General features: G+C 41.1%; 1 long non-coding RNA gene across 3 annotated transcripts; it reads right to left on the bottom strand.

Annotated features, from left to right (window-relative positions):
- Window positions 1-7,010: 7,010 nt before the first annotated feature.
- LOC140500223 (uncharacterized) lies at window positions 7,011-16,980 on the bottom strand. 3 transcript variants are annotated; one of them, XR_011965646.1, is made up of 5 exons: window positions 16,892-16,980; window positions 9,925-10,038; window positions 9,203-9,316; window positions 8,493-8,727; window positions 7,011-7,542 (listed from the first exon to the last, which is right to left on the bottom strand). It is a non-coding gene; the product is annotated as an uncharacterized lncRNA (long non-coding RNA). The 3 variants fall into 3 exon arrangements; XR_011965645.1 differs by having other exon boundaries at window positions 7,011-7,625; XR_011965647.1 differs by having other exon boundaries at window positions 7,314-7,625; window positions 10,004-10,191; window positions 16,892-16,969.
- Between the last annotated feature and the right edge of the window lie 4,112 nt (window positions 16,981-21,092).

Here is a 21,092-nt window from a genome sequence, read left to right on the forward strand (position 1 = left end):
CATCTTCAAAATGGAAAATCATGCACCAAATCTCCCTCCACTTTGGTCTTGGCTTTTAGCCTTTTCAAGTTGAAGAATTTACCATCAGTGCAGCAGCTGACCTCAATTCTGAGTTGATCCTCACAGAAGACATTTGAAAATATGTCTGAAAATATCATGCTAAAAAGCATGGGAGCAAGCACACAGGTTTGTTTCACTTCATTGGTGACTGGGAAAGTATGAGCACATTATCCATTATCCAGAACCTAGGCAAACAGGAGGGGTTTGTTAAGGGATTAAATAATGGGAAAGGCTCCCTTTTATGGATTGGTGGTTAAACATCCCATTTGTACTGCTTTCTGATTGGTTAACTATTGTTGTCCTCTCGGGTCAATATTGATAACTATTGTGGCCCTGTCTTGGGCTAAAGGGATGGTATGATTGTGCATGAATGAAATGAGACAAATATGTTCCAATATGTGAATTGGATGTGGGGGTGGTGGGTAGCTAGGGGCAGTGGCGATATTTAGTCTGGAGGTAGTTTTATTTGAATTCCATCAATTTGATCCTTACAAGTACACTAGAAATAGGTGCTGTCATTATGTTCACTTTACATTTGAGGGAACTGGATCAGACAAAAGTTAAATTACTTGTCCAGGTTCACATAGTTAACATGTGCCCAAAGTTAAATTGCAAGTCAGAAAGGCCTGTAACTTCTTAAAACACTTCAGCATGACTCTATCCACTGCACCACTTAGGTGGCTGTTCACATAGGGCTTTCTAGTCCCTTAGGGTGGAGTCCTCTAAGAGAGGTAAGGAAAGGCTGATTAGAGCTGAAGGAATCATATTATTTCCCTTCTCTAAGGCAGGAGGCCAGGCTAGAGATCTCATGGAATGGCTACAAGTGAGAAGACAGCTACAGCCTCTTGATCAAAATATCCAAAGTTGGATACAAATAACTCTAGAACCCTTCCCCTACTCTTAGACTCTCTTTTCTTAGTCAATTAAAACTGTTTTTCACAATCAAAGGAACATTTAGTCAGTGTCCTGTGGTCACATAATCAAGTACACAAAGCAAAAATGAAAAGAAAAGCATTAAGTGCTTCTACATGGAGCCCTCTACCCCACACTCACAGAGAGTAAATAAGATTAAAGGCTGGACTTGCTTCTCTAAGGTCTTAGTAAGAGCACACAATTAATGTATCAGAAGGGATTTGAACCCACCCCTCCATAAGCAGAAAAGAATACTCAGAGAGTGAAGACAGAGTCTTGAGTCTGACACCTTAAACCACTCAGACTTGGTATAGTGGATAGAGCACCAGTGTAGGAGTCAGGAGGGCCTGAGTTCAAATTTCACCTCAGACACTTGACACTCACTAGCAGTGTGACCTAGGGCAAGTCACTTAACCCCACTTGCCTCATCCTAAGTCATCTCCAGTCATCCTGATGAATATGTGGTCACTGGTTCAGATGGCTCTGGAGGAGAAGTGAAGCTGGTGACCTGCACAGCCTTCCCTCACTCAAAACAAAGTCAAGTACAAGCCATGTCATTATTTCTCTGATGACATGGTCTTCTTTGGCAACGAAAGATGAACACACACACAAGAGGATAGAAAGAGAGAGAGAGCTACCTCCCCTTTCATTTCAGCAGCTAATAAGATTTTCAATAGTTGCCAGGGCCAGCTACTCTAGTTTTGATCTCTGTGTACCTCATATACAGGGGAGCATCATTCCTGGTCCTAGTTCTTCCTTCCCTGGTCCTATCACCTGAAGAGTTTTGGGCTGAAGTTATAGCCAAACTGTTCAAATCCTGAAGTATCAGTCTGATTACCAGGGCAGCTTAACACCACTGCCAATGGGGCTGGGCAGCTGCAGGGTGTACAAAACCCAAGAGCACAATAGAGATTGATTTATTTTATCTAGAGTAACAAGACTTAACAAAACTGCCTTTAAACATTAAGGAACAGTTTAATGGAACAGGAATCTTTCGATTTAAGCATCTGTCTAAAAACATGAAAGGGAAAATGGGAAGAGAGATTTGGGAGGAAAAAAAGATACTTCATTCACCTAGATTCGTGACTGGGGATAAGGAGGACACCTATTAATGCTCTGGTTTATCTTCTGCTTTGGTGCTGCCATCCCGTCTTCCTGTGACAGATGAAGACCTTGGTAACCCTGGCGACATGCTCAACTCCATCCCTGCCACCTCTGTCAGAAGCAGTATCTGCCTTCCTATCTCTCTCATGAAACTCCTGAAAGATTCATTCAAGCTATCTCTGGAATTTCCTCATTCTCCTCTGTTAGTTTCCAGTATTTCTCTGAGCAAGAAAATGAGAAAAATGCCAAATCCCAGAATTCTTAGAGAAGTTTTAAACTACTTTCCCCCTGAGATCTCCAACATTGCCCTCCCACCAAGAGAGGGATCAGACATATCATTCCTTTTTTTTAGTTTGTTTCCCAGGGCCTACTTAATAACAGGGTAGGAGAACCATTGAAAGTTGAGGGATTCTTTTCTTTTTCCTTCTCATAATTTTTCAAGTCGTTCCATTTCTTCTTACCGACCAACTTTCCTAGTAAGTATTCTTATTTTCTTTCATTTGCCTCTTCCTTCTCTGTATCTTCACTAACCTATATGGAGCCACCTTCTTGCTGTGTTTAAGACTTCAGAAAGCTCGAGAAGGCAGTTTCTGGATTCTTATGATCTAGAAGGTGTATAAGGCTGCATTGGACTGCTTAGATACTTCACAAGATATGCTGGCAATTTGGGGCTAGACTTTTTCTTCTTCCCCATTTATCAATCTCTGAAACATGTGACAATTAACTTTTTTGGGTCATATAGTTTATTCATTATGAATTAAACATTCATAATATCTTGAAATATAGCTCTGATACACCAGGCTTTAATAAAGCCCATTGGGATTCAAATACAGCTACTTGACTATGTCTTTGAACTCAAATCACTCTGGCTCTCACAGATTGGTCAATAATAGGTCCAGCTCAAGCCTCACTTGCTCATTGTTTGGGTTTTGATGACGCAGAGCGAGTATAAAGAGTATAAATAAATGAGGGCATTCCCCTCTCAGATTGATTCTTTTATGAAGTTACACACACACATATTCTGAAATCCAGAGGCACTGTCCTCCTTTATGTCCTTCAAACAAGTTATTGCATCGCCTGACTCCAGGCATTTTCTCTGAATGCCTGCATGCCTGGGTGCTCACTCTCCTCATCTCCACCTGTTGGCTTTCCCGGTTTCTGTCAAGTGTCACTTCAAAATCCTCCCTTCTACAGGAAGCCTTTCTCTATCTCTTCTTAATTCTAATGCCTTCCCTCTGTTGATTATTCCCCGTTTATTATAGATAGAGTTCGCATGCATATTATTATTTCTTTGTTGTTTCCTTTATTAGTCTGTGAAGTTCTTGAGAGTGGGAAGTGTCTTTTATTTTCTTTTATATCCCCGTTCCTTAGCATAATATCTAACAGTAGTGGTGTGTGAGTCAGTGAAAGCTGTCTCATTCTAAAGTAGTAGACAGTCTCTAAAGTTGAGCCAGGACTAAATGGGGAGTTGGAGGCATCAGTTTCAATTTACCCTTTGTCAAGTGATTTCTGGGAAAACAGATATTTTTAAGTCCTTTGCAAAGCTCTGATTGCCATGTCAGTGCAACTACTGCCAAATAAGGACTTACACATTTATTTGGACTAGAACTCGTCCTAGTTTGGGGCAGCAGATTGTGAGATCACCTAACTCCTTCAATGGGGAGAAAAGGTAGAGCACAGGGTGGGGTAATTCTGTAAAAGTATATAACCTGCTTCTGTGTTGGATGCCACCTGCTCCCTTCAGTAATCAGCCCTGGTGAGGAAGATGCCCAACTCTCTTGAGATTGCTAATAACCTTTTTTTTTTCTGTCCCTACCAGGAGAAGCCTCTGTGGTTTGTTGGGGGTCTTGGGTGGTCTTCTACCCCCCACAGTAAGTACTTATTAAATGTTTCTTGACAGGCAGAGAGAATACTTCAGTCTTTTGGAAAGCCTCTCATGCATGTGCCTGAGGTTCTCAAGAGACTTATTGAATAGTGTGCCCACCTAACAGGTAATTCAGATAGGACCACTCCCTCACTGTGTAAAATCCTGTCACATGGTCTCTCTGAGGTTTAAGGAAGGTAGCACAAGAGAGAGTTTGGAATGTTTACAAAGCAGTGTCACCACTGTAGTGCCACAAGTATTATACTATGGTGGTGCTGAGAAAAAGCATTTACATTTGCTAGCTTTTTCTAGGCCCCTCAAAATTATATAAAATTAAAAACATTTTGTATGAATAAAATATATATCATGAGGATTAGAAAGGAAGGGGCCAACCAGAAAAATTTTGTATCAAATATCTCTTTTTTAAGGGTATGATATCCACCATATATAAGGAAATAACAGAAATATATGAGGACCATTCCTTAATGGCCAAGTAGTCAAAGAATTAGGAACATCCAATGTTGCAGAAACTGTGGAAAGACAGTGACATTGAGGCACTGCTGATGGATCTGCAAATTGGTTCAAGTATTCTAGAATCTACTTTGGAAAATCATGCCAAGAAAATGACTAAAATGCCTGTACCTTTAACTCCCAAGATTCCACTGTTAGTTAAGTGAACATTATTCCCCCCTCCAGAGCCCCTGGGTTGAACAAATGTCTGTTGAGTTTCTACGCAGGGTTGGGCCTAGTAGCCACTTTCTGTTAGTGGCTACACTCTCTGTTGTACCCCTTTGCCTAGCAGCTGCCTGGGCCCCCATCTCTGTTGTGCCCCCTTGCCTAGCAGCACCTAGGAACCCCTGTCAAAACTGTTCTGTGAAAAAATGTGTGCTATTGGAACCGCAAGGCTGTATGGGGAAGTGCTAAGATGCTTAAAAGGCACACACACCTTTGTTCGGGACTACCTCTTCTGAGGATGGTCGCTGGCTAATAAAGACGCTCCCAAATTCTCAATTGACTCTTGCCAGTGCTTGTCTCGGTCCGTCCATTTCAGTTAGGAAAATAACATAAGGAAGGCAAAGACAGAAAGAATAGCACATAATACAACAAGATATTGAGGGTAGTTTTCTGCACGAGGAAAGAACTGGATACAAAGTGTTGAGGTTTGGGGTGATATGGGACCCCAAAACATCGACATGCCTGGTCCTGCTCGAATGAATTGGGCACAAGCCTTCATAAAGCCAAAGAAAAACAAATTTTATTGAAGATTCCCCATACTGGGTTGACTCTTAAGGAGCCTAAGTATTTGTAATGCCAGTCAGATAGAATCTCAGCTAGACAGAATCTGAGTTGCATTGAATCTAAGTACCTTCATGGAGGAGAGATGGAACTTAAATACAGAAAAAGACTGAGGGAAGAATCCAGGTGTTGCCAAGTAGTCTGGGGGTCCCAGGGATGGTACTGATAGAGGAAAGTCAGCTTGGAATGTAGATCAATTCTGGGGAGGATCCTTTTTGGAGTTGCCAGTAGTCCAGACAATCCACAATCCTGGCTGGGAGACTTGGACCTCAAGAGAATGCTAAGAAGTGGCTGGTAATAGGATAAAGGGAGGAATAGAAAAGAATGCAAAATCAAAGAAGGAAAATGCAAGCAGCCCCTTGGCCAGGCTTTCCTGAGCCCTTCAGACCAATGGAACTAAAACCCTCATGGTCCAGGGACAAAGGTCTCAGCTTGGGCTTGTTTCCCATCAAAAGTAGATCCAATTCATTGTGGAATGGCTAAAAAAATATTTTGAAACATGAATTTAATAGAATATTACTTTCTTTTAAGCAATTATGAGAAAACTATAAAGAAGCATGAGAAGACATATACGTTGAAGTAAAGTGAATGAAAGAGAACCAAGAACACAATACATACTGTAACTGTAAAGAATTACAACAACAAATCAACCTTGGATTATGTGGGATTTTATTGAAGAAAACTGATCTAAAAGAAGAGATAAAGCATTTCTTCCTATTCTTTGAAGATTATCCATGCAGGACATTGCATCTACCCAGAGACTTGTTTTTAAGGTGTTGGTCAGCTTTGCTAAGATGATTTAAACATCTTTTTCTTGCTCTTTGTTGCAGGAGATGTCTTGCTGGGCAGCAGAAGGATGAAGTGGGAACTGAAGTTGATGTAAAATCAAAACATAGCAATTAAAACAATTCATGGTACAATTTGACCACGATGTACCTTAGACTTTGAAGCATATCTTCCCATTCCTTAAAGTGATCCATAGAATCCATTGCTTTGTTATTTCTACTGAAAAATTCTGGGCAGTATTATTTTCTGGATTATGGAATTCAGGGTTTTGGCTAGTCAGTCTTGGTTACTTTTGGGGAAGCCAGTTATTCTTAAGCTGTTTTTGTAAAATAAATCCACTAAGTGGTATAGTGGATGAAGTGCATGAGATGGATTCAAGAATGAATGAAAGCAAATAATTAAAAGGCTGCCATGTTGAAGAGCAATTTGATTTCTTCTCTTGCTGGGAACAATAGGTACATATTATTTGGAATCATATTTAGGGCTGAGATCAGGAAAAGCTTCTTACCATTTAGAGCTGTTCCACAAGTGGGATGGACTGCCTCAGGGAGTGGCCGGTTCGCTTTCACTGAAGACTTCAACAGAAGCTGGAGGGCTACTTGTCAGGCATACCGTAGTCAGTATTTCTTTTTCAGGTGTGCATAGCATTACATTATAGAATCACAGAGTGTTAGAGTGAAAAGGACTCTCAGGGTGGAACACATGCATAGAAAATAATCTCTACTTCAGGAAACGCAATACCCTTTTGGCTAATGACCTCTTGCCACAGAGAATCCACAGTGCTCTGAAGTGGCTCATTCTAATTTTGGACAGCTGTAACTGTTAGCAAGTTTTACCTGTCATCAAACTAATTAATTTGTGTCTTTATAACATCCACTCCATTGTTCCCAGTTCTCTCCCATAGGTTAGATAGTATAAGTCTAATCTCACTGAGGTCTCTTTCACCTTGGACATTCAATGATTCAGAAATGACAGTCATAACAACTGATTAAGAACAATGTTTTTTAATATTTTTGCATTTGTATATAGTTTTTAAATGTTACAATATTGAATACTTATAATATCCTAACTTTACAAAATAAAAACTTTCACACCGTAAAGACCTAGTGGAAGACATTTGAACCACGTGGAAGCAAGACAAATTACACATAATTCCCATCATTCTCTCTGCTATCAGAAGTGTCCTGAAGGTACCTTCAGGGGGTCTACAGAAAACAAGCTTACATGCTAACATTTTTACTCATTTTCTGCTCAGTGACATAAAGTAGTCATAATATTGAGCTGTGTAATAGCTGGAATATATTTGGTTAGCCCTGTAGTCTAGGGTGTTAGATGAGAGGCTTGGCTCCTTTGGGCACACTCTGTCTTCCCTACAGATAATGAATAAAGTCTGTTTCTCAGAAGATCCTCATAGAACACCAGATTGCTAGGTCCATCAGGATGGGCTCCAGGGTTGGCATTTGTACTCCATGTCAGCAATCGTCCCAGTGTACCCTGGTTATAGAAAAACCAGACCTTTCCTAGGGAAAAATGTGAAACTTGAGATTCCTCAGGATATATTTCAAGATTTTTCCAGAGTCCTCACTCTAAGAAGAAATATTTTCTGGGAAGGATAAGGAAAGGAGAAGAGAGTTATCAAAGGATCAGCACCCTAAAAAGTAGTTATAGCTACAGAGGCAAATTCACTGGGGTCAGAATGGGTAGGGACATGAGGTGTATGCTGCTTGGAGGTCAAGTCTAGGGTATTGCCCAGTGGTGGGGAATGCACGTCCTTGAGGCCTCACCTGGCCTGTGTTAACTTTAAAATTAAGAAAAACTTTTCATTTTTTGAAATTATTAAGTACATATTAGTTAGATTTTTTTATGAAATAATATACTTTTTAAAGTATATCTAATTGATGATTCTTGAATGCGGTCCTATTTTATTACTGGTAAATTGCTAAGATGAAAAGGTTCCTCACCCTTTGTAGAATCTAGCTCATGCATTTTTTCTACAGATTGCAGACAAAAATATGCATACTGAGATTTGCAGTTTCCTTGAGGTAGGGGGAGGGAAGTGCAGCTCTCTTTTCCCCTGTGGGAAACTGTCTTAGGGAAGGAGCATGACTATGATGAAACATTGAGAGATGGTGAGGTCGTGGATCAGCTAGAAACAGAAGGAAGAAAGGACTGAATGTGAGAAGGAAATAGGTCACCTTTCAGGGAAAGATGTAGGGATACTTTCCTGGTATCTTCCTGGGATGCCTCAAGGTCAAGTCCTAAACCTCCTGGCCTACCTTCTTTCTTGGTCCATCCTTTTCTCCTAGCTTCATCTTTGTTAGCCTCCCCTTTGTGAACATTTCCCCATTCTCTCCCAAACTGAGCATCAGTGACCCTGTGGGTTAAACACTAGACAATATTTAACTCCTTCCCCACGAACATCTGGCCTTTTGCTGTATGCCAGTTGGTTGACTAAATAAGCCTCAGTTACCTGAATCACTGAGTCATGAGGATATACTGAATTCCAGTTAAAAGCATCCTTAGCATTGGCAGCAGAAAGATGATGCTCTCAGTAGTGCTGAAATTCACTGAAAATATCAGCATCATAAAATAGAAGCCAAAATAATTAGGTAGAAATGTCAACATTATAATTCCTGAGCATGCCACGAAGAGAACAATGAAGAACATAAGCAGCCAGTTCACCCAATCCTCCATGAAGATAAACCCTGCAGAGCAGACCAAGGTTTGTCACTTTTCAGAAACTGGTCCAAGGGAGACTATACAGTTTGTCCTCCCCAAGCCCACCTCTAGAATGACTGGAACCACTTGAATCTTTTCCCACCTGCAGTCACAGCCCACAGCTGGCTTTCTCCACCACCTCTGGATTACCTGACATACCAGATTGCACAAAACCTCCTCCATCTTCAGGAACCCTCCCCTCTTCCTACCCCAGAATTTCTGAAGAAATCTGTGGGCCACTGTGCATGTGAACAAGAGAAATCTACATACAGCTGTGGGAAACTGGGGCAAGTCACACTTGTCTTTGACAGGGAAGAAGGAATCCTTGAACTGAGGCTGTCCAGAGATTAGAGTAAGAACAGAATGAGGATGGGGAGGTGACCTTCAGTATATCAGGAGGACAGCCCTTTGATATTGTACAATTACCCTGCACCCCCATCTCTGCGCCCATGTCATCATTACCTTGGCAACTGTGACGTGCCCACAAGTAACAAATACAAGCGCCTATTTCCATTGAACATGTCACTGTCAGGATCCCATTCAGGAGCCGCAACAAAGCATGTCTCAAAATTCGTTCTGAAAGAGGACACAGATAATCAAGGTCATAATCACTCAGACTGTACCCTAAAGCCCTTGATTGTCAGCTCTGACTAAAGGACTTAGGACCCCTCTAAAGGACTGGAAGTAGGAGTTTTCTTCAACCAATCTGACCACTTGCCCAAATCCACAACTAAATGGAAGAGGGACTGAAGTGGAAAGATGTGAATCACTTATGATTCCATTATCCTCAAAGACAACTCATTACCACTTCTTTTCACCCATGTTTTCTCATGCAGGGGACATTCCAGAAAAGGATACAGACCACTAGCCTCATGAATAGAAATAGTTAGTGTGAGGATCCAGGGACTCAGAGATAATTCCTTAGGTCCATTCACAGATCCCAGAGGAAAAAGGAACTAAGACTATGATACATATTGTACCACTGTAACTTTTCTGTCTCTATCGCCTTATGTGTAAGACACCCCAGAAAAACTCAAGGGTGTTTATTTTAGAGATTTCTGCTGCTATTATTGGGTTAAAAGGGTGGGAAATGTTGGAGGCACCGAGTGTTCAAATCCCTCTAACTTCCCACATCAAGTTGGGTTCAAGAGGTGTGTTTTTCCCTGATTTTTCATCATACTTACTTCTGTTGGCCAGTAACATATATGTGGAAGTCATAAATGTCATTACCCAGAAGAAACTGATGTTTCTCATCATGCTTACCACCTGTGGATCCATTGGAATTGTCTTTTCCTCACCTGAAACACATCATATCAACTCAGGAGAATCTGACCTGCATACATTCTCCTGACACAGGAAAAGGTATTCCATATTGTTCTTTGGGAATCTCCTCCCCAGGTAGAAGGTCACATATGTGGACATCTTTCTTGAAGAGATGGCCATCCTTCTTCCTACCTCGGTGAGAGAATGGAGATATGGCTCATCATACGAAGAACAGGGGTCATGGCCATACACTCCAGGCTGTCGATTTAGTAGACCCATCCTTAGGTCTCTCTGGCCCCTGCTTGCCCCTACTGCTCACCCACAGATTTCTCCACTCAAACCCCAGAAACTTTCCATCAACTTCACAACAGAGCATGCTTATTGAGGATAAAGTTACACTACATAGAGGAGACTGCAAGGAGTGTATTAGTGTGAAAGGTGTAAAGAGGTACTTTGAATATTTTGGGGAGTCATTCAATCAATAATTATTTACTAAGTGTCTATTGTGTGCCACACATTGTGCTAAGTGTAGGGGATACAAGAAAAAGGCAAAAAGAAAACTGTGATCTCAAGGAGCTCATAGTCTAATGGGGGAAACAACTTTCAAAGAGTTATGTGCAAATATGCAATGTTGTAGGTAAGAGGGAAATAGTCCTTCCTTCTTCCCTCCCTTTCTCTCTCCCACTCTTTCTTCCCCCTCCCTCCCTGCCTCTGTTCATTCCTTCCTTCCTTCCTTTCCTTCATTCCTTTCTTCCTATCATCTCTTTTTCTTCTTCTTCTTCCATCCCTTCCTCTCCTTCTTCTCTTTCCCCTTCATTTCTGGATTCTCCTCCTTATTTTCCTCACTTTGTACTCTCTTCTCTTTTTCCTTTCTTTCTTTCTTGTTTCTTCCTTCTTTCTTTCTTTTTTTCCTTCCTTCCCTTCTTCCTTCCTTCCTTCCCTAATGCTTAGACAAGTGCTTGGCACATAGAGGTCACTTGATAATATTTACTGAATTGAATTGCTCTCACTTGATCCTCAGCAATATTTTTCTGTAGTATGTGCTGTTATAAATCCCATTTTACATATGAGCAAACTGAGGCTTAAAGGTCAAGGAACTGGTCTAGGGTCACACAGTAAGTGTCTGAGGCAGAAAGTGAACTCAGTCTTTTCGGACTCCAACTCTGAACATCGACTGTACTACTCAGCTCCTTCTGAACCACATTGTTCCTGGGATCTCACTTCTTTAATTGTATTCTATGGCACCTCAAAAGGAGCAGTTCAAAGTGATAATGCTGCTGCCATTGATATTTTTCCTCTTAATTTATTAGCCATTAAAATCATATGTGTGTCAAATAAATGCAGTAATTTCTCACAGGAGAATAATATCAGCCACTTCCCACATCAAAATATCACCTTTCACAAGCCAAAGATGGATCATAGCAGCCTGTTGATGCTTATATGCTCTTGGAAGAGTGGGTATTCTCTACAGATGGTAATCAACTCTGATTAGGTAACAATTAATGAGAATAATGAATACTATAATAAAAGGTGGACCTGTTCTAAGGAGGGGTTAGGAAATAAGATTTTGATTATATCACTCTTACTCCCAGGCCACACCCAGCCCCCAGCCATCTAAACATCTAACCCACCCACCCTAGCCTACTAGAACACAATGAGCTTCCCCAGCTGGGTGGGGTCTGAACAAGATTGAGGAGAATGTTCAATTCAATGTCATTAACAGGCCCATTCTTCAGGGGCTGATTTGACAAAGAAGAGAATGGGGGAAAGAGGAAGGGAAAACATCCTGGATCTCCCCAATAGTAAGTGGTTATTAATATAAGCAAAAAAATAATCATTTTCTCAACTTAGTTCATAAATTGGCAGAATCATATGCAACCTTGTAAGCCACTTAGATCATAACGACTCCAGAGACTGTCTTCCCCAATTGTCTGAAGTCTAAGAAAGAGCAATAAAAAGTGGCCCTGTAAGGGTTATTGAAGATAATATGGAGAGAGAAAAAAGAGGCAAGGGAAGGAGGCTAAGAGCAGTTACTGGAAAAAGTTGTTAAGTAATAAGAAACTGAATGACTTGAAAGATTATGGGAAGGAATAAAGAACAGAATCTCTCAGCTTTCTGTGATTCTCCACCTCATTCTTAATTAGGCCCTGGGAAACAAACAAACAAAAAAGTAATGATACATCTGATCCCTCTCTGGGTAGGAAGGTAATGTTGGAGATCCCAAGGGGGAAGTAGTTTAAAACTTCTCTGAGAATTCTGGCATTTGGAGTTATTCTCATTTTCCTGCCCAGGCATATATTGGGAATTAACAGATGAGGATGATGCAAGCCCAGAGATAGTTTGAATGAGTCTTTCTGGAATTTCAGGAAAGTGATTGAGAGACCAACACTGATTCTGACAGAGGGGGTGGAGATGGTATTGACCATGTCACCAGGGCAGCCAAGGTAGAAGACAATCCTGATCATTAATGGATGTATTTTTCTCCCCCAGACATGAATCTGGGTGAACCAAGAAGTGTCTTTTTTCAACTCCTACTATCTCTTCCCCTCTTCTCTTCCATTCTTCTGGGCAAAAACTTATGTCCAAAAGTTTCTATTCCATTAAAGCTTTTCTTAAATGTTTAAAGGAGGTTTCATCAAGCTTCGTTTCTGTAGACCAGGCATGCTGCCCTCAGTTCACCTGCAGCCTGCCAAGAAATTTTGCACAGCTTGCCACTGCTCACTGTCTTCTGTTTGTCACATGACCTGCAGCAATCAACCATGTTCAGTCTGTCTCTACTTACCTTTACTTAGAAAGTGAGCTGCTAAAAGCCTACCTTTGGCCTAAAGAACTTTATCCTATTTTAATTTTGGCTTCTATCAACTGCCAAGTTTGCAGGTCTGCTCTAGATAAATGAACGAATCTCTATTGTGACTATGGGTTTTGTACACCTTGAAGGTGCACCATGAGTCAGGGGTATTAAGTTGCCCTGGTCCTCAGAATGACACTTTAAGATTGGACCTGTGAGGTTGGAGCTTTAGCCCAAGACTATTTCTTCTGATGATAGGACCAGGGAAGGAAGAGCTGGGACCATGATGGATGCTCCCTTGCATCTGAGGCACATGGACATTAAGACTGGAGTTACCGGGCCCAGCAATTATTGAAAATCCCAAAGGGACTCTAAACTGCCATGTGAACAGAGGCACCTAAGTGATGCAGTGGATAGAGCACTGCACCTGAAGTCTTCCAAGAAGATGTAGGCTTTTCTGATTTTCCATCTAACTTTAGACATAGATTAGCTGTGTGAACCTGGGAAAGTCACCTAACCTTTATCTTAGTTCCCTCATCCTTAAAATGGGGATAATGATGGCACTTATTCCTAGTGTGTTCGTGTGGGTTAAATGAGATAATTCAAAAATGCTTAGCAGTGTCTGGCACATAGCAGGTACTGAACAAAAATTGATTTCCTTCTTTCCTACGGAAAATGAAAATCTAACTAAGTTCCTCCTCATTAATTAACAAACACCACACTGATCACAACCCTCTCCCATCCCAGTATTTATAAACCCATGTGCACCATTCAAACCCCATTCCCTATCTTTCTTTGCCTGATCCCTTATTCCTCTACCCTTCAGCCCCACCCAGTGTCCCATTTTTGCAGTTAGCCACTCCTTCAGCTGTGCTCTCTGATATGCCTGCTCCTGGAACAATAAACTTTGATGCTTTGATGTGTAAATCTTTTCATTCCCCCTCCTTCCATCTTTTGGCCCTCACTGAGACATGGCCTTCTCCTGACAACAGAATCTCCCTGGCCGCTCTTTTCAACACTGGTTGCACTTACATTTATTTCTCCAACTCACTGGTCAAGATGGGACACTTGGAATTCTCTTGCTCCCTATTGCTGTCTGCAGATTTTTCTCTAGTATCACTCAGTAGTCTTCTCTCCTTCAAAATTCACTCAATCCACTTATAACACCGAATCCTTTTTAGTAGTGGACCTCCAGTACACTCCCCTTCTTTACCTCAGAAGTTTAATGCTTGACTCACAGTCTGTCCTCAACTCCTGCCTTCACACTAGTTGACTTCAACATACATACGTACATACACACATATTTGACCACACACAGATATATATATGTATATATATATACACAAATGTATGTATTTATATCTCTAGAGATATAAATAGACAAATAGATGCGTCCTCAGACACACTAAACCTTGTTCCTCAACTTATTCATTGCCCTGACAGGTTACTTCTCTACCTGACTTCTGCCACCTACAAAAAAAATTGTGTCTTTGATTTTGCCACTTCCACAGATGTACCTCTTCTGTGCTCATGATCTTTGAAACTCCCTTATCTAATCATAATCTATTATCATTTCATCTTTCCTTCTGCCTTGCAACCCCTAACGTTGTTCTTCATCCACATCATGACCCCCAGTCTGTCAAGCCCTCAGTTCTCTCGCAGGCAATCAACCATCTGCTATCTACACTCTCCTCCTTTCCCCATCTTGACTTCTTGGTGAACTGGTTTAAGTCTACACTGTCCTCTTCTCCTGAGTCCCTTGCCCCCTCATTCTCTTATAAAACCTTGCTCTTTCATTCTTCAGTCTGGCATCACTCCCACATTTTTCTTCCTTGTCTGCTACACAACACTGCTTAATGAAGCTGGAGAAAATGATGGAACTCTGATGGCTATGTTTATGGTATATTACCTCAACTGGGTCTCAAGCAATGCAATTCTTTTATAACTCCCACAGCAACTCACCATCCCTCACTTCCCAGTGGTTCTTCCAAACCTTTTTACCCCTCTTCAGACCTCCCATGGTTCCCCCCTCCTTCACTCTCCTAGTTGAGAACCTTGAGAAATATTTGACTTAAAATAATCTGAGGTCATTCATGGATAGCTCCCTTTCCTCCTCCTCATTTCACAACATTCAGATGCCTTCTGCTATCATCTCCATCCTTTTCCTAGCAAAACCAAACTTCTCTACATGAACAAGTGATCTCATTCTAGTTCAGCAGATTGCTCCTTTCCATCATCCCCACTCTCTCATTTATCTTCAAATTCAATCTGTCTACTGTTCACTTATTCTCAAAAAATCCACACTTAACCCATCCATCCTGGCTATCTCTTCTCTTCTTTTGTGGCTAAAGTTCTTGAGAAGGTGGAGGCCATTGCACATCGTCCCAGCCAATGTCTTGCCACTGGACTTAATTGATTCTGGAGGAGAGAGTGAGGCAGAAGACTTTCTACAACCCTCCCTCACTTAAGTGAAACTCCCTTGAAAGTCAAGATATCACACCCCTGGTTTCACTGGTCCTCTCTGAGAATGAAGGGAGAACAAGAATCTGTGTGTCATACTTGCTGATCCCTGAGGACTCAACTGAGCTGTTCCATTTGGGCAATGCTGCTATTTCCTCTCTCCACCTCTTTCTCTTCATCTCCCTCCCCTATTCATTTCTTCTTCCTCTGTCCATGTGTAGAATCATATTGTTATATGCAGCTTTGATTGATTATACTTTGCAAGATTTCTTGGGGTTGGACTTTATTTTTTTCTTCCACATTTATTTATTCTATAATTTTTTTTAAAAGCCAAGGCAATTAGCTCTTTTGTCTCATGTTGTTTTCATTCCTGATGTCTTGAAATATGGCTCTGATAAATCAGGCTTTGATAAAGCCAATTGGAATTCAAATAGAGCTACTTGACTATGCATTTAAACCCAAATCAATTTGACTCTCTATTTTCTTGATTGCCGGCCTCAGTTCCCTTAACTGTAAAATGGGGGGGTATTGATAGCACTTCCTTTTTCAAGTTCTTGTGAGGACTGTTTGTGACTGGCACTACAATAGCTATTTTGCTTTTGAACTGATTATTCCCTAGTCCTAGGTAATGGCTTCCTCTCTAGGACTCTTTCCACAGTCTCATTATTCTTCCTTTCTTGCTCTCAACACCTACTCAGCCACTGACCTACACCCCTCTCCCTCCATTATTTCAATCCTCATTCCTTTAGTTCCCTTAATGTCCTTCGTCTTGAAGTGCCTTCACCTCTTAAATTCCTTAGCCCAGTTTTGGTCCAGAGACCTTTTGTCCATTCAGAATCCTGAAGAATTACAGTTTCTAAAGATTACCCGATCAGAGTTCATATTTTATATTAATTTGAAATTATCTGGCATTGTGAGAGCTTGGTCTTACAAAGACAAGAGTTGAAAAACTGGTCTTTACAATAATAGTAATAAAGATTTTGTATCACAATTTAGAAATTGCAAAACATTTTACAGACATCATTTCAAATACATCTAATAAGAATTTTCAGAAATAGATACTAGCACTTCAGAAGGTTTTACTATTGCCATTTTAAAGATGGGGAAACTGAGTATCAAAGAACTTAAAGGATTTTCCCATAGTCACAAAGTTAGTATCAACAGAGGAATAAAAGCCCAGGTCTGTTGATTCCTACTCTCTATCCTCTACCTCATCTGTGCTCCACTCACCACTATACCTTCCTCCATTGTAAATGCACAGACACAGACACAGACACAGACAAAGACACACACACACACACACACACACACACGCACACAGACAGACACAAACACATTTCCCCCACCCCCAGCAGACACGAGGGACTTCCCAGCAGTCATCTCTCAAGACGTCAGGCTCTCTGGTCGATTTCCTCTGAAATATATTGGGTGGGGGAGGTAATGGAGTGGGAAATTCTAGTATTATGGAGTCACATAGAAGGATGGCACCTAGGAGATGATGAAGTCCAAAATTCCCCCCACCCCACCACTACATTCCACTCCATATTCACTCAATATGCACATTTTATCATAAGAAAAATACCAAAAAGACATAAGGAGACTTATGGAAGGTCACCCATATTATTTATGACATTGCCTACCTTGGCACTTAGGAGAGCTCTTCTGGAGTGCGAGTAGATTCTGTGTTCTACCTAAAGTGAAAATGAAAATTAAATCACAGACAGACAGCTAAGTCAGTGGTTTTGAATTTCTGGGAGACTATTGGGTAGGAATGGGTCAGGTGACAGGGCTTGGTGACAGTCACTAAGTAGGTGGAGTTGTAGAACACTGTCTGTTCCCAGAAACATGCAAGAAATCTTTGAATGGAGGCTGGACTGATAGCAACCCTGCTGCAAACATGGGGATAAGCTGGAGCCAAAGGCTATTGAGAAGGGAAAAATGAGGCTGAGGAAAGAGCAGGGTGGTTGTACATGGCAGTATCAGGGACAGTCTCTGAGGGTGCCTTTGACTTGAGGCCTCTGGTGCCATGGGTTATTCTCCTGGTAGATCAATTTCCTGTGACTCTCTTTCCTGTTTTTGTTCTTTGATAAAGGAGCCTCTGGTATGTGACTGGCCATAATTAGCTGGAATGAGGGAATAAACAGCATGGAGACCAGTTCATGTGGTATGGGATGTGAGGGAGACAGAGACAAGATCAGCTGCTCATGCAAAGCCACAAGGTAACCCTTGGAATCCCGGAATTAAAGGAACAAAGGGAGGACATGAGTGCTTAATGAGTAGCTACTATGCCTGACACTGTGCTGAGTGGTTTAAAAATATTTTCTCTTTTGATCCCCACATCAACTCTGGAAGGTAGATATGATTATCATTATCTCTATGTTATACTTGAGGAAACCAAGGCACAAAGAGGTTAAACAACTTCTCCAGGGTCCCATAGTTAGTAACTGTCTGAAGTTGGATTTCAACCCATGTGTTCCTGACCTCAGGCCCAGCATTCCATCCACTCTACCACCTTGCTGCCTGTAGGAACAGCTGTCCCTCTGGAGAGCCAATTGGTGTAACTGATGCTGTGAATTGGGCATGAGTTTCAAGTACAAAAGTAGAATGATTTTTTGGCAATGATCAGGAGCATCTGATGCTGTACTCTGGCTAGAAAACCTTCCACTGAAGAACAGGGACCTGAACTCACTCAGAAATTTCTGGAACACTTGTTCTACTTTGAAGGACTCAATATTTGTAATGACGCAGCATTCCTATGGTACTTGTGTTGGTATCAGAGGCACAGGGATGTTTCAAAGAGGATTGGTCACTGACCCTGGAAGAACAGCCCATTCAACAGATATTAAATGGAGAGACAACTTCCACTGTTGCTCCTTTCTTTCTCTCTTTTTGGCTTGAGGTTTAGAATTCTCTTTTTCTGGGACTTCTCATGAAAAGGTGAGAAGGGCATCTCCTAAACCCTGCCACTTTGTCAGCAATAGTGGATGTTCGCATGTGACAGCATTAGTTGCCTAGACCACTCTGAGACTTGTTCTTGGGTTCCTTGTGCTTCATGTTTCTATGCCTGAGCAAAACTGACCAATAATGATCCTGAGATAGGCCGTTAGGTCATCCTGGGGCTCATAGTTGGAAATCATTGGCAGCAGAAAGAGGTTTCTGCAGCCACAGCTTGCTCACAGAAGATTACCTGTGATAGGAGGTTGAAGCCAAACCTTGGCAGACTTACCAAAAGACATGGGACTTGAGGTAACTGTTTGGACAGTGCAGAGTCAAGGGGAAACTGAAACAACTCATTCAAATATCAAGCTCCTGAGAGAACCTCATTGGAGTTATGGGTTATGCTTAGTGTTTGAAATCTTTGCTAGTAGACATGGCATTTTTAAGCATTGTGTGGATGAAACAAATAGTAATCCTATACTGATTCACATTTTATACTAATTCCATCTATACTTCCTTTTGTGGAGCTCCTAGACATGAAAGAACTGAACCTTTCAACCCTGCTCCTCCCTGTTCTATTCCTTGCATTCATTTGTCCCTCACAGAGACCTCTCCCAAAACCCAAGAAATTTTTTTTTCAATCATAGGCCAGAGCATATTCACCAAGAATAATTATAGACTTTACAATGGGGGCTATAGGAAGGATATAATTTTATTAAGTGTACTGAGGGGCTATTTTCTATATCTTGGGGAGAACAAATGTTGTGATCTCTTTTAGAAGTGTTGGGTTGAAAACCTTACCTGTATGTGATTACTTTTTCCATAGTGAGAGGAAGGATATCATACCCACTTACTTAATCTATGTGGAAGCAATAAAGACTAGTGGAGACCTCATCAAAGCCATCAAGAAATTTTCTCAGTATCTGAGAATGAGCTTGTGGTGACAGAATGATCTCCATCTCGTGAGTCAAAGGTAGAGGGATGAGGTAAGGAAGGGGATCCCAAATCCCAGAAATAATCCTGATGAGATAAATGATGCTTGTGCACGAGTCCAAACAAGGATAATCTCTCCATGCCAGGAGAGAATCAGCAAAGGCCAACTTAGATCTAGATGGTGTGCATTTCCGCATCTGGGATGCCGTATGTTTCTTTCTTTTTGCTTTTGTCTAATGACCTTTTCTGGGTCTGTATATTATAAATGGTCTGTATATTATCAATGTTTTCACTGAACTCTAGAACATAAATCTGCATACTCACTTTTTCCTTCTCAATAAATAGTGGAAAAAAAAAAACAACATCCCACAACACTGATCATTTGGAGTAGGGAGAGACAGTTGGGAAAAGGAGAGAGGGAGGGAATGGTAGACTGAGCCTCTCAGTCCTAATGGCAATGTCCTTCAAAAGGGAAAGGTAACTAAGCATGCAAGTGTGTAGGATCTCCCCTTTCTACACTTCCCTTTGTTATCCTTGCTTCCTCATCTTTCTACCCCACCTGTCCTCTTTCATTTGGGGTGTTGAACTTCTCTTCATATGGTTATAATATTTTAGACAACAGCAGACTTATGGTTTTACGTAATGCTAGTCTGTCATTTAGTTAAAAATGACATTAAATCTCAGTACTGCTGTTAAGAATGGGTACAGTGGTTCATCAACATCTTAATCTCCACCATGAGGTTATTGCAACAGACTTTATCAGATGTCTTAAGAAAATCCAAAGTGATACTGTGTACAAGGTCTCATTTGCCAAACTCTGTTTTGTGGCACCTTCATTATCTCATGAGGAGGGAGAAGTTCAATGAGATCTTGATATCAAAATTTCTATTCCTTTAGAGGCAACTATGTAGCACAGTGAATAAGGTACTGTACCTGGCTTCAAGAAGACCTGAATATAAATCTGACCTTAGACATTTACTAGATGTGTGACCCAGGGCAAGTCAACCTTGCTTGCCTCAGCTTCCTCAACTACAAAATGGGGATTATAGTAGCACCTACTTTCACAGGGTTGTTGTATGAGGATCGAATGACTCAATATTTGTAAAGTACTTTTCTGGCACATAGTAGATTTCTTAAAAATGGTTACTCCCTCCCCCTAAAATAAAATTTTACATATTCATAAATATATATGTATATATGTATATAGCAAAGAAAATGATCACTTGTAGAGATTTTTTTCATATTTCAGTTGACAAATATATCTGACCATCCCTATTTCCTGCTGAATTCCACAAGCCCCCTGGCTTCTCCTCCCTCAGGAGCAGAATTTGTAGATCCCATGAATGTATTCCAAAGTTCAGTTTTCCCTGAAAGAAATAGTTAGGGAAGTATCAGTCCTTGATCCATCATCCTTGATCTAGCAGTCTAGGAATCATGTTCTGGATTGTGTATGTGATGGAATGCTGTGGCCTGGCTAGGCCTGGAAATGCCTTTACACCACAGATGTGATTGCAAATACAAGCTGAAACTTTGCTCTGGCCCCTTCCAATGGACCCAATATAAGGTCATTTCCATGACACATCTGCTCTTGTCTTGTTGAAAGGCACCCACAACAGGAGTCTCTCAGTTGATCCCTTACTCCCCGTTACATTAGGGAAAAGGAGGAACATTCTTTCAAAAAGGATTGACCTCTCAAGCAGAAGGACCTGTACATTTAGAAGGTTTAAAAAGTTAAGCAATCTCCTTTCTCCATCCCCCTATTCCCTTTGAGTATTTCTCTTGGAATTGTTCTTTTTCAGACTTTGAACATAAAAGGGGAGAGGGGATCTCTCCTTTTACTCCCTTTTCAGTAGCAGCTTTTATGAGTTTGTGCAGGTGGCACTGTGCGCACATACTTGCAAGAAACCAAATCTTAAGTCCTTAATTGCTTTTTTTTGGTATCTTTACATGAACACAGATGATGGAGTAGCA

This window comes from Notamacropus eugenii, chromosome 4 (genome assembly GCF_028372415.1).
Source record: "Notamacropus eugenii isolate mMacEug1 chromosome 4, mMacEug1.pri_v2, whole genome shotgun sequence".
In the NCBI taxonomy this organism is placed as follows: Eukaryota; Metazoa; Chordata; class Mammalia; order Diprotodontia; family Macropodidae; genus Notamacropus; species Notamacropus eugenii.